The sequence below is a fragment of the Crocodylus siamensis genome, chromosome 3 (assembly GCF_052110815.1).
Source record: "Crocodylus siamensis isolate JL-2025a chromosome 3, ASM5211081v1, whole genome shotgun sequence".
Taxonomy (NCBI): Eukaryota; Metazoa; Chordata; order Crocodylia; family Crocodylidae; genus Crocodylus; species Crocodylus siamensis.
The window spans coordinates 191756066-191776670 of record NC_143397.1 but is presented as its reverse complement, the minus strand read 5'-3'; the positions used below and the strand labels follow the sequence as shown (position 1 = coordinate 191776670).

At 41.9% G+C, this 20605-nt stretch overlaps 1 protein-coding gene across 5 annotated transcripts in view; it reads right to left on the bottom strand.

Annotated features, from left to right (window-relative positions):
- The window catches only part of FAM110B (family with sequence similarity 110 member B), a 213530-nt gene extending 193156 nt beyond the window's left edge, over positions 1 to 20374 (bottom strand). For 3 of the 5 annotated variants that reach the window (XM_090040024.1, XM_090040025.1, XM_090040021.1), the window contains exon 1: positions 20193 to 20374. The gene's annotated coding sequence lies outside the window, so the exon portion shown is untranslated. Of the gene's footprint in view, positions 1 to 19239; positions 19401 to 20058 lie in introns of all 5 variants that reach the window. The other 2 variants (XM_090040022.1, XM_090040023.1) reach the window with 2 other exon arrangements.
- Positions 20375 to 20605: the final 231 nt, after the last annotated feature.

Genomic DNA, 20605 nt, shown 5'->3' with positions numbered 1-20605 from the left:
TGAGCTTGCTGGCAAGAATGTTGAGGGAGATCATATCAAAAGCCTTGCTAAAGTCAAGATATATCACTGCTCTTCCCACATCCACAGAGCCAGTCATCTCATCACAGAAGGAGTCCTCACACTAAGCAAAACTAATCTTTACAACTAAGAACACATTTGAAAATCTGACCCTACACATCTCAACTGGAGCTGCTAGGCACTAACACTTTTGAAAATTTGGTCCTGACCTCTTCTAAATGTCCAGTGTATTCCAAAAGTAAAGTGGGAACAGAATGAATACCTGTAACTGTGAGCTGTTTTTAGATGAGAGTGTAGGTTTTGAAAACTTGTATAAAAAAACAAAATCTAACACCTGTCTAAAAGCATCCAAAAGAGGTCTCCAAAACCAGCCATTTATACTTTGCAACCCAAGACTCGGTTCAAACATCTAGAGGTCTTATCAGTTCTCAGGCATCAGTCTATGAGTTAATTACAACTGTGTCTCTACACACACACAAGTACATGCCTTCCATTTGAGAAACCATGAGGCCAACCACCAGTTCAACATTACATGGTCCAGGGCCCCACTATTCCACTGACCAAACCAAGAGTCTACCTTGGAGTCACCCCTGATCAAATCCTCTCATACAAAGAACGCATCATGAAGACAAAATCAAAGGTGAGCACTCCTAACAACATTTATATAAGCTCACCAACTTGAAATGGGGACCTAGCCCCTCAACCGTCTGATCTACTGCTCTGGCTTTCAGCTTCTCTTCTGACAAGTATGCATGCCTTGTGTGGGAGAGATCCATATATGCTAGGTGCCTTGACCCCATTATGAATGACAACTGCTGATGCATCACAGGATGTCTGAAGCCTACCAGCCTAAACAGTGTGTACCTGTCAGGTGGAGTGATGCCAGCCAGCATCAGAACAGCAGTGACCAGCAGGACAGAACAATCAAGACAAATGGAAGAAGATGCGAGACACCCGCTGTATGGCCATCCCACAACACACAAACGTCTGAAATCATGCAGGAACTTCCTCACCAGTACCCAACCTGTTGATGTCACACAAGGAGAAATAACTACAGATATGCAACAAAAGGCTGAAAAAAATACCTGATAGATAGAAAATGGACATAGGAACAGCCAAGTCCTTGCCACCATGGCTGACCAATCATAGCAAAGGTGGCAATTTCTCAACTGTCTACATAATGGAGTGAGACTCCTCAAAGAATTAACGAAAAAGTGTAGCTATACCATTGGTTCAGCCACCTGTGACTGGCACAGAGCCTCGGACTATGTAACACCTGCTGCAATGGCTGTTGCTTGAAGGCACATGTACAATACAAGATCTTGAAAAGTACAATAAACGAGTACAAGCATGTATAACAGAATGGGCAAATGATGTAGAGACATGAAAAGATTCACTATTCACTAAAATCAACATTTCTTTTATTCAGACAGCATGAATCATGAAAGCCAGACAAAAGAGAAAGTTCACACAGCAGTCACAAGACTCAGCAGGCATATCTACACAAGACACTTACTGTGAAGTAGCCTAATAACACTGCGCAGTAGCAAGCCAGTCAGAAACCATGCTATTATACTACAATGAAGCTACTGCACAGTAAGCATCACAAAAAACAAATAAACTGTGCACTGGCACTACCGCAGAGTAGTACGAGCTACTGAGCATTTAGTTAGTACTTCATTAAACAAGTACCAACATAAAATGTGCAGTAACTACTGTGTATTAATGAATGTGTAGATACACTCAACATAAATGAATTCATTTAGAGTGGTCTCATCTTTTACAAGCCACCCAAAAGAAAAAAAAATTAATGCTACTACTCAGCAGTGGAAGGACCTTACATTCAAATATGCCTTCAACTTCACCTTCATCTATATCAGGTTAACATCTGGCCTCTCTCACATCTAAGGAGGAAGCAAATAAGAGTACTAAGCCGTACAAAGCAAATCAGTAGGTTTTCACATATAAAGTTCATAGTATTCTCCTCCTGTGCAGACACTCAAATTCCATTAACAGTTACCATATGAAAGATACTTTGGCAATAGAGTTGCCCTCCAGAATGCAAGAAGGAAAAGTACTGATAAAATTATGACACAAAACCAATTCTGGGAGGCAATAAACAACAAATAGTTTAAACAATCACAGTGACATGACTGGGCCACAGGTATTATTTCAGTAACACAGCCCATCACATGATTTTAAAATTATTACATTACTTGGATGTAGGGTGCATCCATTTCCAGGTCTGCCACGGAGTGCACAGGGGACCCCAAACCCCGGCTTAGCAACTGGTGCTGTCTGGGTCTGGGAGGGCACCCAGGGTCCCCTCCACAGCTTACTGCTGAGTCCCCCCTGACTGCGTACTTGGTGGCAGACACAAAAGTGAGCCAGAAATACTTCCGGTCTACTTCCGAGCCTGCTGCCAAGCATGCGGGGGGGGGGGGGGCGCCCTGCATTCCTGTGGGATGCTCCATCTGCCCATCTTAGCCTTCACAAGCCATGCCTGGTACCTCGAGGTATGTAGAAAAAACATATAAAGCTGTGCCTATGTCCAAATCTCTGATTCTCCAAATCAGAAGAATCGAATTGGGACAGTGATCTGAATCAGCGAATCAAATCACTATCCCCTGAATCGGGCTGAATCCGAATCATATACGGCCCACTTTCCACACCCCTGATGCCCAAGATCCTCAGTGCCCTGTATGATATGTAATGGATATCCTCAGGGGCTGCCCTAACCTGTGGTAGTAACATAAAAGTTAAGTGTCACAGGCTCTGCAGGAAACAACAAGCTGCCAAGCATTTTGCTACCCGTTGGTCCTGGTTAGGGTGGGGATGCTCCATTTTGTTTTGTTCTTTTTAAATGCATATTTTCCAGCTGCCTACCCATTTTACCTTTATCCCCTACTCCTTGTTCAATTCCTTCCCTATAGTCTCCTGCAACATGATCTACTACTGGAGCAGAGATCTCTTGCCCAGACAGGGAGCTCAACATGCAGTATGCTGCTGGCAAAAAGTCTTTCCTAGCATGATACTACGTTTAAGGAAGAAAGCATGTGGCAAGAAGCCTCTTATTTATTGGGCACTCTTTTTCCACAGTCTTTTTTTCTGAAGAAAGCCTAAGAAAAGAAATTAAAAATCACAGTGAGAGGAAGGACCTTAAGGGTCATATGCTCCAACTCATCTCAAAAATGCAATATTTTAGAATTTCTGAGGGTCTCCAGTTTCTTCCTATCACCAAGCGCAGTTTCCTGCTGAAAAGTAGGACCTCATGTAAGTAGAGGAAAACTTTGGCATTTGCTGTGCATAATGGCTGATTCGGCTATCTATATTCAGGAAAATCTTGACAGCTGATTGCACAAATGGAACCAAACTGCCAAGGGAGCCAGAAATCCCAGAGACAGAACCCAAGCACTTTAAAAAAAATCCTTCAATTGTTTGAGTGGACAGAAAGAGGATACGACTCCAACCATAAAATGCTTTGAAAAAAAATCTCCTTGCAGGTTATACTCATATGAGTACAAAACCAAAGGAACTTCAAATGCAGGCCCTACAGCAATGATTCTCAACCAGGATGTCACAAGATCCTTTGAAGGGACATATGAAATAAGTCAGGTACGAAAAAATAAGCAGAGAAGTGTAAGCTCAGGCTCTTCCCTGCCAGGCCATTCCTCCAACCCACACTGCAAAGGAGGTAAGCACTGTAATAAATGTATTTTTAAATGGGGTATCACTCAATTCACAAAAGTTATGGAGGGATGCCTCAAATCTAATGAGGAGTGCCCTTAGTCTAAAATAGTTGAGAACAACTGTCCCATAGTTTTATGTAGGTGGAACACTGACTTTCCCACAGACCACCCCTAACTTTACACTCAACAAGAAGATTATTGTGCATGATAGCTTTCTTTATTTTAGACTTTTGCATTCACTTTGGAAGAAAAATCATTCTTCAGCTTAATCTAGTACCATACAGATAATAAGTGTTAGAGATGTCTGCTATCAGGTTTACTGTTTTTTACTTTAGGAGTTCCATCTCTTCCTGTGAGAGGAAGACTTTCCCCCAAAGGAGTTATGCGATTTCATACAACAAATGTAAAAACAAAGACACTTTTGTTTAAGTGCTGAAGATTTGTTTTGTTTGGAGGATTGAGGGGGAGAGGAAGGAGAGCCAGAAAAGAAAAGACACTAATCATCCTACAACTAAAACCTAAAAAAAGAAACTATCTGCCTTTTATTACAATTAAGATAGTATTTGGCAATATCAAGCTACTATCAAAAATAGGCCTTAAAGAAACAGTCATTTTAAGAATTCCTCCCCCCCCCCCGCCCCAACACACACACACTGCTATTTATAAGTTACTGCTAACACTTTAACCAAGCTAAGAGGGGTATTTTCTCTCTCCTTGTTTTGTTTCCTAGTTCTTAAACTGTACATCTGGCTGCATTTCAATATGCTCTACTTCACTACAGTTGCTTTCTCCTTTTCTTTGTGTAGTTATCATAGACGTAGAAAAAACACATTTTGAAAACAGGTAAGTGTACTTTTAAAAATACAAAGCTGGTAGTAGGACTGAGGACAGGTACAGCCCCTGAAGCTTATTTTTTAACTGAATTTCCCTTTAGCCTATTATATATTCATACAGTAAGTGGGGATAAAACATGATCCTGTAACAAGTTCTATATGAGCAGACCATAGTACACACACAGAACTACTGCTAAACTGGTAAAATAATAGAAATGAGAAAACTGCTAAAAGTAAAAAGATAATTTTTAAGTGTGTCCCATGCCCTGACCTGCAAAAAAAATGCAAATGGGGAGACCCTTGGGGTCCCAAGATAGCCTTAGGGTATCCTCACAAACACACAATGTGTGCCAAAAGTGTGCCTAAGCAGATCCAAAAATAGAAAAAGGATTCTACTCACTAAGGAATGCCGATTCACGAAATTTGTCTCACATATTAATAAGTCATTACCTCCAGCATCAAGTTTTCTCCAATGAACTTTTGTAAATGAAAATCCAAATATTAAAAAATATACTTACACAGTACATATGGGTACCTCCCCTATGAGGGAAGGAACTACAGGCTCAGCAGGGACAGCAAGAGCTGGGGGAACTCCCCCGGATGTGAGACAAGAAAGTGGGAGTGAGTAGGGATGGAAGGGAATATAGAACAAAAATCTTTTCTTTCATGGAGGTAGTGAATGTGGGTTGAAAAGCAAGGCTGCACTGAGCAGGAGGATGCTCGTCTAGGTCAGAGGCAGGAAAGGAAAGGGATGAATTTCTCTTCAATAGGAGACAGGTGGGGGGTGAGGAGAGTTTCTTGAGTTATACTAACTTAATGTTTTATTCAGTTTTCATAAGATTTTTGTCTTATGCCACCCTCCACCTTTTGGGGATGGGGAGGCACATAAATCTAACAAACAAACAGATAAGATCTTAAGAGTTTCTGTCCAGCTGGTGAAAAGCAAAGAGCCAGTAACTTCTCATTCACCTTGCCCTATGTTTTCATGCAACTGGGTTCATCAGAAATGAACTATCTTTTCTTTCCTGCTTCATTTCCTGCCAATGCTCTTTTACTTGTTTAAATTTGCAAACAGTAGTAAAATCAAAGCAAAATGATAATATTTTATAATACAGAGCTGCTTGCAATTTACAGATTTCCCTTTAATTTAATGAGCGTCCCATTATTGCTTTGTCTAATCCCTACAGCTACATATCTGTTCAAAGCTTGCTTTTCTGATGCAAACTCAGCCTTTTAATAGACACCTCAGGTTACTTCACAATGGTGTACAAACCAATAATCCTTCCTTTTTTATCCATAGGATCAAAGGTAAATTTAATGTGAGCACTTCTCTCTTATGGCCCTATTCAAGATTGTAGTCGCCAATGTGACAAAGCAATAGGCAGAGCCAACCACACCCTGTCATGCATCAACAGGGGCATCACTAACAGGTCCAGAGAGGTCTTGCTCCCCCTCTATGCGGCGCTGGTCAGGCCGCAACTGGAGTACTGTGTCCAGTTCTGGGTGCCACACTTCAAGAGGGATGGGGAGAACCTGGAGAAGGTCCACTTGTATAGTTGAGGGCCTCCGTGGCCAGCCCTATGAGAAAAGGCTAAGGGACCTGAATCTCTTCAGTCTCCACAAGAGGAGACTGAGGGGGGATCTTGTGGCTGCCTACAACTAGCAGGGACTCGGGGAAAGTCTGTTCACCAGGGCCCCCCTTGGAGTCATTACGAACAATGGCCACAAGCTGAGAGAGGATAAGTTTAGGTTAGATATTAGGAAGAACTACTTCACTGTAAGGGTGGCCAGAGCCTGGAATAGGCTTCCCAGAGAGGTGGTGCTCTCACCTTCCCTGGAAGTCTTCAAGAGGAGACTGGATAGGCACCTGGCTGTGGTCTTATGACCCCTGCCACCGCAAGTGCTCATTCCTGCCCATGGTGGGGGGGGTCAGACTCGATGATCTGTCTAGGTCCCTTCCAACTCATTGATTCTACGATTCTAAAATGATATGGGTTACTATTTTCCTCACTGGTAAGTCTAAAAAATTCATCCCATTTCTAAGTGTAGGGATGTCAAGATTTTAATCTATAAAGAAAAATCATTAGACTGGTACTGTGGTTAAGGGACAGTACTAAAAGTCAGGATCCGAGAGGTCTCTCCTCTGCTTTGCCACAGGATTCTTGTTTACAAGTAGATTCTTTTTTTTTTTTTTAATTAAGTTTGAATAATACTTCCCTATCTCATCCATTAATATGGAGCATTTTATGACTGTCAAATAAAAGCAGCTATACAAATGCAAAGCATATATCCAGCTCCATCATTTTAATCTTATGTATTAAACACTGTCATATAAAACAGAAATCAGGAACAAACGAAATGCAACACAATAAGTGAGCAGCCTAATAATGAATCGTAAAATTGACCAAGACAGCTAGTTTAACCTTTGTTAACTTATTATTCTCTACTGCTTGATACATTCTTTTTATTTCCCACCAGAAATGCCAACACAATGTTGCAGCTTCTATTGTATGCATTTAAAGTTACCATTAAAAATCTGAATTATCAAGTTTTTGTTAAACCTACATACGAAAATACTTTTCTCACGCACCGATTTTCAAGAAAATTATACACCTGCATTATAAACTAAACTGATAAAAAGGTATCTTGAAACACAGATCTTGCTCTTATACATAAAAAAATACCCAAATTGTCTTATTTTCCTAATGATTCTTCAAAAAAAAAAAAAAAAAAACAACAACAACAAAACAAACAAACAAAAATCTATATAGGCCCACAGCTTTCCTTGGTTTTAAGAATTCATCTTAAACTTTGGATGTTTTAATTTATGTACCAGAACACATAATGTAAGTAAACCTAGGTGCCTTAACCAGAGATGTGGGATGGAAAATTTTCCAGTGGTTTATTTTTCAATGGGAATTTTCCATTTCTAACAATTCGTTGTTTCATAAAATTCATTAGTAACAATGAATTAATGCCAATTCAATATTAGGCAGGCTTGGCAGTTTCAAAGTTGTAATTAATGTTTTTAGGTGATTATCCCTAGGAACTGGAAGTGTGAGAGAAACTACCTATATGCTTTATTGATTTGTAAACAGGAACGTAAATACCCTCACATAATAATCCAAACCAAAAATCAAGTTATGAATTCACCTAATTGGTTGTGCAAGTCAAATCAAAACCAAAGCATGACATAAAGCACGACAATAAAAAGTCCTTTTTATATATGTGGGGAGCCAGAGCCGGAGGAAAAGCAAGGGTAACACTAGACCCCTGCTAAACCAGATGGGACAACTGACAACCGATGCCCAGGAAAAAGCCAACTTGCTAAATGGGTACTTCAGATTGGTTTTTTACCACTCCCAAGGGATGCCCCTGCCTATTACGGGATGGAACCTGGGTGAGGGCAATTCTTTACCCTCCAAAGCTGACCTTGTAGAGGAACACCTTGAGTGGTGGGACACCTTCAAGTCAGCTGACCCTGACCGTTTACACCCCAGGGTACTCAAGGAGCTGGCAAGCATCATAGCTCAGCCCCTGGCACAGATCTCCAAGAACTCCTTGTGTTCTGGTGAAGTGCCCGAAGACTGGAAGAAGGCGAATGTGGTACCTATCTTCAAGAAAGGGGATGAAAGTGAATCCGGCAAACTACAGGCCCAACAGCCTGACCTCTATCCTGGGGAAGGTCTTGGAAAAGATTATCAAAGAGACCATTCTTAACAGACTGGCCGATGGCAGCATCCTGAGAGATAGCCAGCACAGGTTTGGTGTGGGTAGGTCTTGCTTGACCAATCTTATTTCCTTTTACAACCAGGTGACCTACCACCTGGACAAGGAAAAAGAGATTGATGTCATATATCTTGACTTTAAAAAAAGCCTTCGACCTGATATCTCATGATCACCTCTTAGTAAATCTGGCCAAATTAGGCCTTGGCTTCACCACGATCCACTGGCTGGGGAATTGGCTCCATGGTCAGACCCAGAGGGTGGTGGTTGATGGAAGTCAATCGTCATGGTGTGCTGCGACCAGTGGGGTCCCTCAAGACTCTGTCCTCGGGCCAACACTATTCAACAGCTTCATTAATGATATGGACATTGATATCAGAAACGGACTGGCCAAGTTCACTGACGACACCAAACTTTGGGGTAAAGCCTCCACACTTGAGGACAAGAGGGCAATCCAGGCTGACCTTGACAGGCTCAGGAAATAGGCGGATTAGAACCTGATGATGTTTAACACCGAAAAATGCAAGGTTGGGAAGAAAAACCCACAGCATGCTTATAGGCTTGGCAGTGCTACACTAGCTAGCACTACAGACAAAAGGGACTTGGGGGGTTATGATTCACCACAAAATGAACATGAGCCAATGTGATGTTGCAGCTAATAAAGTGAGGAAACACTGGCTTGCACCCATAGATACTTCAAACAAATCCCAAGACATCATTCTCCCATTGTACTAGGCCTTGGTGAGGACGCAGCTGGAGTACCGAGTCCAGTTTTGGGTTCTACAATTCAAAAAGAATGTGAAGAAGCTTGAAAGAGTCCAGAGGAGAGCCACACACATGATCAGAGGTCAGGAAAAACAGACCTTATGATGAGAGGCTGAGAGCTACGGGACACTTCAGCCTGGAAAAGCGTAGGCTATGGGGTGATCTGGTGGCTGCCTATAAGTTTATAAGGGGTGCTCACCAGAACCTGTGGAAACATCTGTTCACCAGTGCACCCCAAGGGATGATAAGGTCAAACAGACACAAACTCCTCCATGACCATTTCAGGATGGACATAAGGAAGAACTTCTTTACTGCCCAAGCCCCCAAGGTCAGAACAGACTGCCAACCTAGGCAGTTCAAGCACCTACTTTGAATGCCTTCAAGAGAAATCTGGATGTTTATCTTGCTTGGAACCTATAACCCCTACTGACTTCCTGCCCTTAGGGCAGAGGGCTGGACTCGATGATCTTCCGAGGTCCCATCCACCCCTAATGTCTATCAAATATCACGCACAATTCTTTGGGTGTCAACAGTTTTCAGTGCCTTTGGGTTTTTTTCTTAAATTTAAACAAACAATGTAAGTGAAGTACATGCTATTGTGCACTGTCTTTACATTTTCACAAGTATTCCAATAAATATAATTTCTTTCCACAAAGCTTTGAATTTGTTTTAATATAACATTTAATGTGGTTTACTTAATTTTTTTCCTAATCAAGTATTTCAGTTCAAATACCTGTGGTTATTGGGACATAAAATTAACAGGGGGTACATTTTTAGTTTTGTGTACTAAATAAGTCAGATAACCATGCTAAATCAGATCACATTATATTTAGGGCATCAGAAAATTTTTCAATTCAATATTTTCTGGAAAACCTACATCTCTGGCCTTAACTGACACCCAATTAAGTCAATGTGGTGTATCCTTACATTAATGCTCACAGTAGTGTGCTGAAAGAAGAAGGGACATAAATGCACTAGGTATTCACCACCAGCCTTCATCCATTCCTTACCCACTCCCAACCTCCCATTCCCACCTTGTTCTCTGAGTCAGGGAAACAGGTAGGGCTACCAACCCTAGACAGTTTTTTTACTGACAATCCGCGAACTTTTTATGAACAGGTGTTTTTACTGTTACTAAAAAAAAAATTCTTACGTTGGCAGCCCTGTACAACTGCAGTCATGGGTTTACACCCTGTTCCCCCAACCAAAGGGGTTTCCTACTTGCCCTATACCCCAGTGGAACCCTGCATCACGCTTTGTCCCTCTGGTCCCTGCAGCTTGTCCCTGCCGATCTGTTTCCCCCTGTCCCTGCACAGACCCCCACCTGTTGCCTCTCCCCCTTTCCCAGCCCTGCAGTTCTGTCCCACCACAAGGAACCACAGAGGCTCTAGGGAGCCAGACAGCCATGATGGACAGTTCGCTGCACTGAGCAGCACCCCCACTTAGACACCAGATGGCACTGCTCTTCTCTCTGTCCAGCATCAATGCTTTAATGTAATTTCATTCAAGCAACTAATCTTAAAAAGAGTTCAGGACTTATTTTTAATAAGGCAAAAAAATATTTTACGGCATTTACACACAGGTGATTTTAGGCTGGTTTTTTTCCTTTCTCTCTTTCTTACCAACAGCTGGCAACTCTCATCACTAAACCTGTATCACCATATTTTCCACAGCTGTACCATAACTGTAAATTGTCCCCTTTCTCCTGTGAACTCCAGCTTTAGACTCTAAATATGAATGCCTTAAACCCAGAAGTTTCAGCACTGTTCTAGGCCTTTACTTTGGTCGCTTCTCAGACTAGTTTCGTCTTACTCATATCTACATGGATACTGGACCTTTTTATGAGCCCCAGGAGGCATATTCTTCAAAGCAGGCAAACATGGATCAGTGAAGGAAGAACTTTTTCTTAGCAGCCACATGATCAGAAAACCAGTGAGATAATATACTGGCAAGTGTCCAGGAAGAAGGACCATAATCCTTTTATCTACCAGGAGTGCAAGGTAGCCAACCTGACCTCTACCCTATATTTATTCATATACATATTAATTTCTGTTTATTATTGTTTATTAAATTTATTTGTGTCTGTTCCTTATAAGAGAAACAATAGAACAGTAACTACCAGAGGCAACAAATGCTGACCTTGCTCACATGACCAGAATATTACTTTTTATAACTCCAATTCACATCAGTTGACTGGTCCAGGAAAAAGGAATCCAATCTCCTACCAGCATTCCAGTCTGTCAGACCATTAATACAGAATTGCTGCTTGTCTAAGTTATTGAGTGGGTGGTGGTGATGGAGCTGTTCTGGTTACTGGCACACTGCATTTCCTTCCATTGACATTTACATATAATCTGAATTCTGAATTTCCAATTTGTATTCTAGAAAACTGCTATTTTAAATACATTTTTCACAAGCTTAAATGCAGCTTTTATGCAGCCAGGCCTGGAAATTACCTTGGGTTTTTAAAGGCCATTTAAGGATTGTTGTTTGAGAGAAATTTCCTACTACACCACTTGCAGGCTCTAAGCTACCCCAACTTCACTTTTTCTTTTGTCCTGAAATATCCTCTCTAGTTCTATGTAAAGTACTTCACCTCTGTGCCTTTCTGGTTTCTGTTCCATCTCACTGTAACCATCTGCATCAGAGCCATTAGCCATAAACTCCATAATATACACACACACAAAAAAAAAAAACCCACTCATCCCAGCAAGGCACATAGTAGCTTCTATAGCACCTAGTTACATAGCGTTATTTCCATTAAGCTGTTTGTAAATATATTGTAGCTTTGATCAGTGTTGGTTTGATGGATCCTCTAATTGGTTTGCTCTCTCACTGGTTTTTCTGCCAATAAGCCTTCCAAAAGTAATTTCAATTAAACAATACAATGACCCTGTAACTGTAAACAGAACTGCAGAACAGCTGGCTACCATCTTGAACAATATAAAAAAGGAGAGATGGCTTATTACCATAGAAGGATTGGATACGACCCACTCAAACAGATAAGCACGGTGCATCATAAATCACCTTACAGGCAAAGGCAACAAAAAAGACACTGCCCTGTATCGGCAAACTCCATCATACAAATATTATGCAACAATAACAAGTACAGTAACCCAAAAAACCAACTCACAGAAATGATTAGACTCCTGAATCATGAACCACTTAAAGTACACAATGTCAACTTTAACCACTCCCATCTCTGACAATGAGGTTGACACAGCTATTGAAGTGATCAAGACTGGCAAAGCTGCTGGCCCAGGTAAGATACTCCCAGAATTCATTACCAAGCTCGGAACCACAGTGAAAAGTTGGCTCCAGAAATTCATGTATAAGTCTCTAGAAAGTAAAAGACTTCAAAAACCAGGAGAAAAGTTGATATTATTGCTATCCTGAAACGCAATAAAACCACCAGAGGATCCAAAGAATTACTCACCTATCTCACTACTCTGATACATACAAACTCATGAAGCACATAATTCTGAATAAAATAGAGAACATCACTGATCCCCAGCTCCGAAAAGAACAAACTAGTTTTCAAAAAAAGGCAGTGTACTACTAACCGAGTTACATTACTTACATCTGACATAGAAAACAGATTTGAAATCAGGCACAAAACAGGTGCGGTCTTTATCGACCTTACAACCACCTATGATACTGTATGGCATCAAGCCCTCAAATATAAACTGCACTCTATGATACCTGATCACAATCACACTTTCATCAAGAAAGTATCATTTAAACTCACTATTAATCAAGGAGAAAAAAAGCAGAGTATGAACTCAGAAGAATGGAGTCCCCCAAGGGTCACTGCTAGCACCACCACTTTTCAATGTATACATCTCATACTTTCTGCATCCAAGCGATAAATGTATGTTGACAGTGCCACCAGAGTAGCTCAAGGACTTGACATGACAGAACTGGAAAAGATACCAAGTACTGACATGGAACTCATCACTGACTACTATCGCCACAAGTGGCGCTTTAAGTTGAGCATCAATAAATCAGTAGCATCACTCTTCCACTTGGACTATTGTTGAGCCAAAGCACATGAAATATCGGAGAAGGCAATCACATCCTTCCCCATGAATACACCCCAACCTTCCCAGGAGTCACATTAGGCCATTCTCTCACCTATAAACATCAACTTCAGATGGTCAGCATTAAAATCTCTGCACAGGTACCTGCCTTAAGATGACATGGGGTGCAACTTCTGTGTACTTTGAACCACTGCACTCACAATTGCCTAAGCCCCCAGCAATATACTGTCCTCCCATATGGTCCAGAAGCTGTTGCACTAGAAAGCTCTGCATAGTATGTAATAGTGTGCTGAGGCTTCCTAACAGGCTGTACAACTCATACACGCACACAGATGTGTTCTCTTGGGCATTAGGCCAAGTGGAAGACAGACCTTAACATCATTATTGGCAATAGAGGCAAGAGACGATGAAAATCACCTGTTTCACCAACTGTTAACTGAAGAGCCAAATAGATGGAGGTTTAAGAGGCTTAAGTCATAAACCATTTATACATGAAACCCACAAGATCCTGGAAGAGATTGGGGATGCTGAACCAAACTTATGGGCAATAACAGAGTGGACCGACCACTGAGAAGTATCAGACCTATTCATACAGCAGTTTATACTAATGCAAAATGAGTCCCCCATTGGCCATGAGCTTGACAGACAAACCAAACACACTGAGAACTTGATATGGACGCTTCAAAACAACACTTCACAAGACGAACACCTTGGACACCCAGCCCCCTGTGTGAATGTGCTGCCCAACAAACCAGCTACTCTGGTGACTTAACCAAAAGCTCCAATTTTTACAAATGCCTGGACTGGGCAGATAGAACCCACACACTGAGCAATAACACCAGACAATAGCTTAGACTTGGAAGTTGATATCTGATGCCATACAAAATAAGAGATATCAACCTAAGAAATTCTTCCCTCACATGATCTCTGGCCCACCACTCTTATGCTACCATCTTAAATGTATTAATAGCAGCTGATTTTGTGTCAACATTGTCCCTTTTATTTAAATCTATTTCCTCATGCTCTTGTGTTTGTCCCCACCATATTTATAGAAAGCAATCATTCCCCTTTTTAGCTCTTTGTGAAACTAAAGAAACCAAGCTGTCCTAAGAAAGGCTTTTAATTTTCTCGATCATCCTATTAGCCTTCTCTGTACCCATTCCAGTTTGAATTCTTCATTTTTTAACATTGTGTGTCCACAGCTGTGGTATTTTAAAAAAGGGAAGAGTTGTCTTTTGTACATTTCCTGAATCATCACAACTACAACACTTAAACCCTACCACCGACTATTGTAGATGATGTCTCATCATTGCTTTGTATAATGGTGTAAGGACTTCTCTATGTCTACTAGAAATACAATGCCTGATCTATTTTAGGATCATATTTGCCATTTAACCAGCCACACCGCATTGGTGTTTCACACTGATCCAAATACGTCATGTTTTTTTCCTCCTCGTCATTTCCAAATGATGAACCTCTGGTTCTAAGCAAAAATATTTCTTAGCCCCCAAGTGAATAGCTTTGCATTTTGTACTACTAAATTTCATACCATTTCCTTTAATTCAGTCCTCAAGGTCTTCTAATTCTTCCCATGACAATCTATTTCTCCTCAGTGCTGACAAGGCTCCTAACCTGGCATCCTTAGCATATTTCATCAGCATTTCATTTCTTACTAGTGGTAGAGTCACCAAGGGCAAACCCTTGAGAAACCCTACTAGTTGCATCTCTACAGTCTAAAAGGACCCCTCGTCAGCATAAATCATCTTAATCTTCCTTTTTGCATGTTCTTTACTCATCTTACAATGCTTCTAATAATCCCTATTTTCCCCAGATAAACTAATTAACTAACTTTCCTACATGGTACCATATACAATGTTTTGCAGTTCTGATATATTCTCCTTCATTTCTCTTGTCTAAAAAATCAGTTTTCCAGGAACACTTTTATCACTTTCTTCAATAGATGTATTTTAGTTGCAGTTCTCTACTCATATGGTACTAGCCCTAATTTGATAGGCTTATTAAAAAAAAATATGTTATCAATCCTCCAACTTCATGTGCCAGCTCTTTCAGAACTCCGTGAAGGTAACTGTCCCAACTTAAGTACATTTTAGTTTCTTGAGTTTTGCTTCCACCTAGGATATGATAATTTCCATTTCTTTACCCCTTCATTCCAATTAGCCATTATTTCTTTTTCCCTGTGTCATTATCTTTACTGGCAACCAACTCAAAGCATTTGTTTAGTTTTTGACTGAAACCAGATTATTTTTGGTCTCTTCCATTCTCCTCCCCCCACCCCAATCCAGCATTGCAGATGACTTCTTTCCCTGTTGGTCTATTTTTATTAACATGGCTGAAGAATCTTTTGCTATTTAATTTTCTTTGCAAGGTCTAACTCAGCTTGACTTCTGGCAATTCTCATTTTAGCTACACACTTCCTGACCTATAAGATTTATCTTCCTTTGCTGATCAATCCATTTTTTCCACTCTTTATAGGCTCTCAGCTGTCTCCAATATCCCTGTGACCTTTTGATTCATGCAGTGAGGTCCTGAGCCCTTCTCTACAAATTATTTCTTCTTGTTTGAGAAACAAGGCACAAATGCTTTTCTTATTTTTCAATTCAAGTCTGTGATGTCTTCAGTCCCATTGACTTCATTAACTAGCTTCCTCAATTTCTCATAACTTGCCCTTTTAAAAATAAAAAAGCTTAGTTATAGGCCTATTTTTGTTTCTCTGTTTTAATTTAAATTAAAATTCATACATAATCAACACACATACTTAACTCCTTACTGAGTAGGCACCTGGGCCAGCAATGGAAAGAAGGAGCCACGGACAGCCATGAAGCCATAATCAAAGCTCAGACATACCCTTCCTAATTCAGTGCAGATTGCCAATCCAAGTTTTAGTTACTAATTTTAGAGGGAAACTGTATGACATTTTCCCCTTTTAGCTGTAAACTGCATGATGTTCTCCCCTTTTAAATTCAAACACTGTTCTTCAAATATACCATACAACCGGCCCCAGACAACTTATATTTACACATACTAGAGTCCATTTAGCATACCAAGTCAAAAGAACAAATCAGTGTTGTCCTAATATTAAAATACCCCCTGCTTGCCTAGGGAATGCATACATTTAATATTGGGTACATTTAAGAAGTAAAAATATTCTACTTTCTAAAGAAAAAACCAAAAAACTTTACTTAAGTAAGTTACTTGTACTTTGATTATCATTTAGTGTTTCTTTTTCCATTTTTACTTTTGCTTCATTAAATGAACCTTAGTTGTCTTTCTAGTCTGGAATACAAAAATTTATTTAAAATGTCGCATTGTTCCCTCACACCCTTAGAAATAGCGCTACTGGAGATTTTCAGTGTAGCTATCTGAAACTTCACATTTGCAGTGTGTCAGAATTCTGCAAGAAGGCACTGAAAGCACTGCCATTTATATACTGAAGCCCTAACACTAAAGTGTGATAAAGGAAGACACCATTAACAAGTGATACCAGCTGGTAAAATATAGAGAATTATCTACAAATGGATTTGGAAAATACTATGGTTTTCTTACAGCCTGTCTACACTAGAAAATTGCAATTATTTTAATTAAACTAGCACGATTAAAGACACAATCTTCTTAATGCAGGTGCAGTATGTAGATGATAGGCCCCGTCTATTCCAGAGGGTTTGCTGGCATAACATTTACCAGCTCCACAAAGAAAAATAGCAGCATCAACAAGAGGTTCTACTGGTATATCTACTTACCTACACTAGGACTTCTACCAAGATATCTGTTTAAAAAAATACACCCTAGTCAACATAGCTATTATGGAACAAATTTTAAATATAAGCTATGCTTTATGCTGCATTATTTCATGCAGGAAAGCACTGAATAATTCCTTTGTAGTGGTATAATTGCCTTCATACCGAGATTTATAGCATAAATATTATGGGGGGGGAAATTATACCCTCACAGATTTACTTAAAATTTGCCAGTTAAGTGTTGACCAGGCCTTAAAATCTTCTTGTTATTCTGAAAAAAAAACAAACAAACCCCACCCCCACCAAAAAAAAAAAAAAATCAGTATGGACCATATTATCCCACCTTATAAAAAAAAAAATCTGCCAAAGGAGAAAGCAAAAACAAATGCATCACATGACTAGGGATGTAGGAAAGGGGAGGGATTAACAGTTGCATTTAAAAGATGAGAGAGTACTGCTTACAAAAGCATCTGTGGGGCATCAGAGCTCTATACCTGAAGACCTCAGGACATCTTCACAGAGCCTCTTTGATTATGACCACAGTTGGTTCAGTTACCACTGAACCATTTCAGAGTGCCTGGCTGCAACCTCCCACCCAAAGATGATAAAGCCTATGGAAGGGAAGTTAATACTGAGACACAAAACTTCACACTACAGGACAGATTTCTGTTATTTGGGTCCTTTTGACCAGTCACACCCTTCAACATAACTGATTTTAGCTCCGCCTCTCAACCAGTTTCCTCAACGTGACAAAAAGCCATTGCCACAAAGAAGACTACCAGTGACTTGAGAAAAATGTTGTATAACCACATATCTCTGCTACCTTTTCCAGATGTTATCTTTTCTATGTTAAGCAATGCTGATGCTTAACTTCAGGCACAAATATCTCAGAAGTTCACACATTCATCTTTATGAAATCTAAAGCTGCACTCTGCCCAGCAACTGTGGACACTGGATGCTTTGCAAATTTCAAAGAACATCAAAGTATAATAAATAGCATAAGTTGGTGTTTCTCAAAGTGTGATCAGTCAAGCCCTTGTAAGTGGTCTGTAGATCATGCCAGTCCCTCTTCCCCTTTCATTAATCAGAAGCTTGGTGATCAGAGTGTATAGCAGCCTGCTGGAAATTCTGAGGGTTGACTATGTTGTTTTAAAAGTCTGGGAACCAAAAGTTTGGGTTTCCCAATCCAGAAATGTATTGGAGTAGTTCAGTGTTTACTTCAAACTTAGTTAAAAGTTTGGAAAAAATTATTAAAAGTACCCTTATAAAACTTTATCCATTTAAATGTAAGAGAATATCTTAGCTGAAGTTGACACAAACAGGCCACCCATTAAGGGTATACAATAGTTTCTGTGTATATACAATCTGAAGTAATTTATCTTACAGTTCAATAATTTATTATATACAAAAATGTAAGCAACACAAAACATGCCCCACATTTTTAAGTGCTAATTTAGCCTCATCCTCATGTTAGATAAATAATTACTACAGATATTTTATAGATAAGGAAACTGAGCAACAAGTGACCTTCACAAAGTCACTCAGCAAATCTGTGACAGAATTAGGAACAGATTCAATTATTCAAAATTACAGTAGTGTTAGAGTGATGCTGTAGCTGTAATCCTGAGAAGCAAGGCTTTTTGGGGGTGATCTCTTTTCCTGGACCAACTGTATAGTTCAGATAAAAAGTTAAATAAGCTTGCAAATCCAAAGCGTTCTTCAGATGACCTCCATGTACAGACCTAAAGGTGACCTAAAGCAGTGGTTCTCAACTTTTGTACCACAACCCATTTGTAAGACATCCATGGCCAGTCCTGACTTCCAACCTGCTGCCCCTGCAATGTGTGGGGTAGGGGGGGTGTGTGTGGGGGTGGCAGAGATGTGCGTGGTGAGGTGAGGAGGGGAGGGGGCCCAACCAGCCCTTTGCAGGCTGGAAATCTGCCAGCCTGTTGGAGAAAAACATGGGAAACTATGGCTTTTCCCTATTAAAGGAAAATCCTTTTTTTTTTTTTAACTACGTTGATCCACTTTCAAAGTTTGTTGGCGACCCTTTCATATATCTTAGCAACCCACTTTTAGGTCGTGACCCACAGGCTGAGAATCACTGACTTCTAGAATGCTTTTAATTGAAAAGCATGACTAAATTTGTCCCAACTGCACAGTTGGTCCAATAAAATAAAACATCACTCAAAAAATCCTTGCCTCATACAATTGTAAGTAAGTTATAAGAAGAACTACCTTCCTAGGTATTTGAAAGGTGCATACTTTTCTGGCCTAAAAAGCAAGAAAGCATCAATTTAAGTTCAATGGGCCACTGCAAGGAGCAGCAATAAAGACCAAGTGACTTCACTGTCCCTCCTCTCAGAAGTACAGTCTTAACAACATTAAGACTTTTCAACAAGTCTTCTCTCACCTAACGTTTCCTTTACGCCAGATTTGCCCTTTAAACCAGTTAGCAGCCCTTAAAAAGCCAGCCACTGACAGGCTTAATTTCACATCATGTTGTGACAGATGTCTGCCAGATTCTGAACAGGGCATATGCCTGGCCCAGAGGAAGACGCCTTGCGTTCTGCCCTGCGGAGAGAAAGAAAGAGAAGGAAGGAAGTCTGCACTTCTCACAGAGTCAGAAAAACAGCTTGGAGGGCTTAAAGAGCAATTACATTCAGCCTCTCTGGGGCCATCCGTATTCCCTCCACGTGAATGAGGAATGTAACAACCACTCTCATTTTCCACACTGCACTGCACTGGGACTGGGACGGGGACATCCCGCTGCTGAAGTTATGGTTACCTCAAGTTGTGCCACTACCAATGCAAAATAACTGGCCCTGCAGCAGAGCCACCATGGCCCTGGGGCTGTCACCAGGGACATCAGCCCCATTAAGAAGCTCCTCACAGCTCCGCGCTTCGACCCCACAGGGCCAGATCCCCGCAAAGCCCCATGCGCCTGCTGACCTCTCGTGCCAGGCACCCTCCCGCCGGTGGCTCACTGCACCGGGAAGCAAATCCCACTCAAGCCGAGGCGCAACAGAAGCTGCAAGGGCTGGGGGTCTGTCCAGGCACCCGGCACCCGGGGGTGGGGGCAGCTGAGCTGCCTATTCAGCCTCGCATCACAAGCCTCTGCGCGGCGGGAGGAGGATCCTAGCCGCGTCCAGCCCCTTCATCCCCCCGGAGGAACTTCTCGGTGCGTCGAGCGGCCCATCCCCCCTTCCCTTCCCTTCCCGGGGACACCAACCCGGCAGCTTCCCGCTTCCCGCGCCGGAGAAACTTCCCTCGCCGCGGGGCCGGCCGAGCGGGGGAGCAGCCGGGCTGGGGGCCCCCACGCAGCGCGGGCGAGAAGCCTCCGCGGCCTCCCCGCAGCGCCCTTACCTGCCCGGCCGCGCGCGGCTCCGGGGGCGGGGAAAGCGCCTCGGCTGCCGGGAGGAGCAGAGCAGAGCCCAGCCCAGCGCTGCCTCCCGGCCCTCAATGAAACTCTCCCCGAAGCAGCTGCAGCTACTGCTGCGAGGAACGGGCTCGTCCCACTGCCCCGCGCTCACTGAGGGGACAGGCCCCGAGCGCCCGCCCCGCCCCCAGCCCCACCCCCAGGCCGCGCCCCCTCCCCCTGCCCCCGGCGGGCGTTTCACCGGGGGAGCCCATCCTCCGCCCGGCGGACCTGTGCCTTTCCTGCCGCCGCCTCAATGGTTCGGTTCGGGCTGGAGCGGGGAGGCTGCCCGCACCCGCACCCGGCTCGGGGCCGTCAGGTGGGGGATCTGCATCGGGGGGCTTGTGGTGGTCACCAGGCG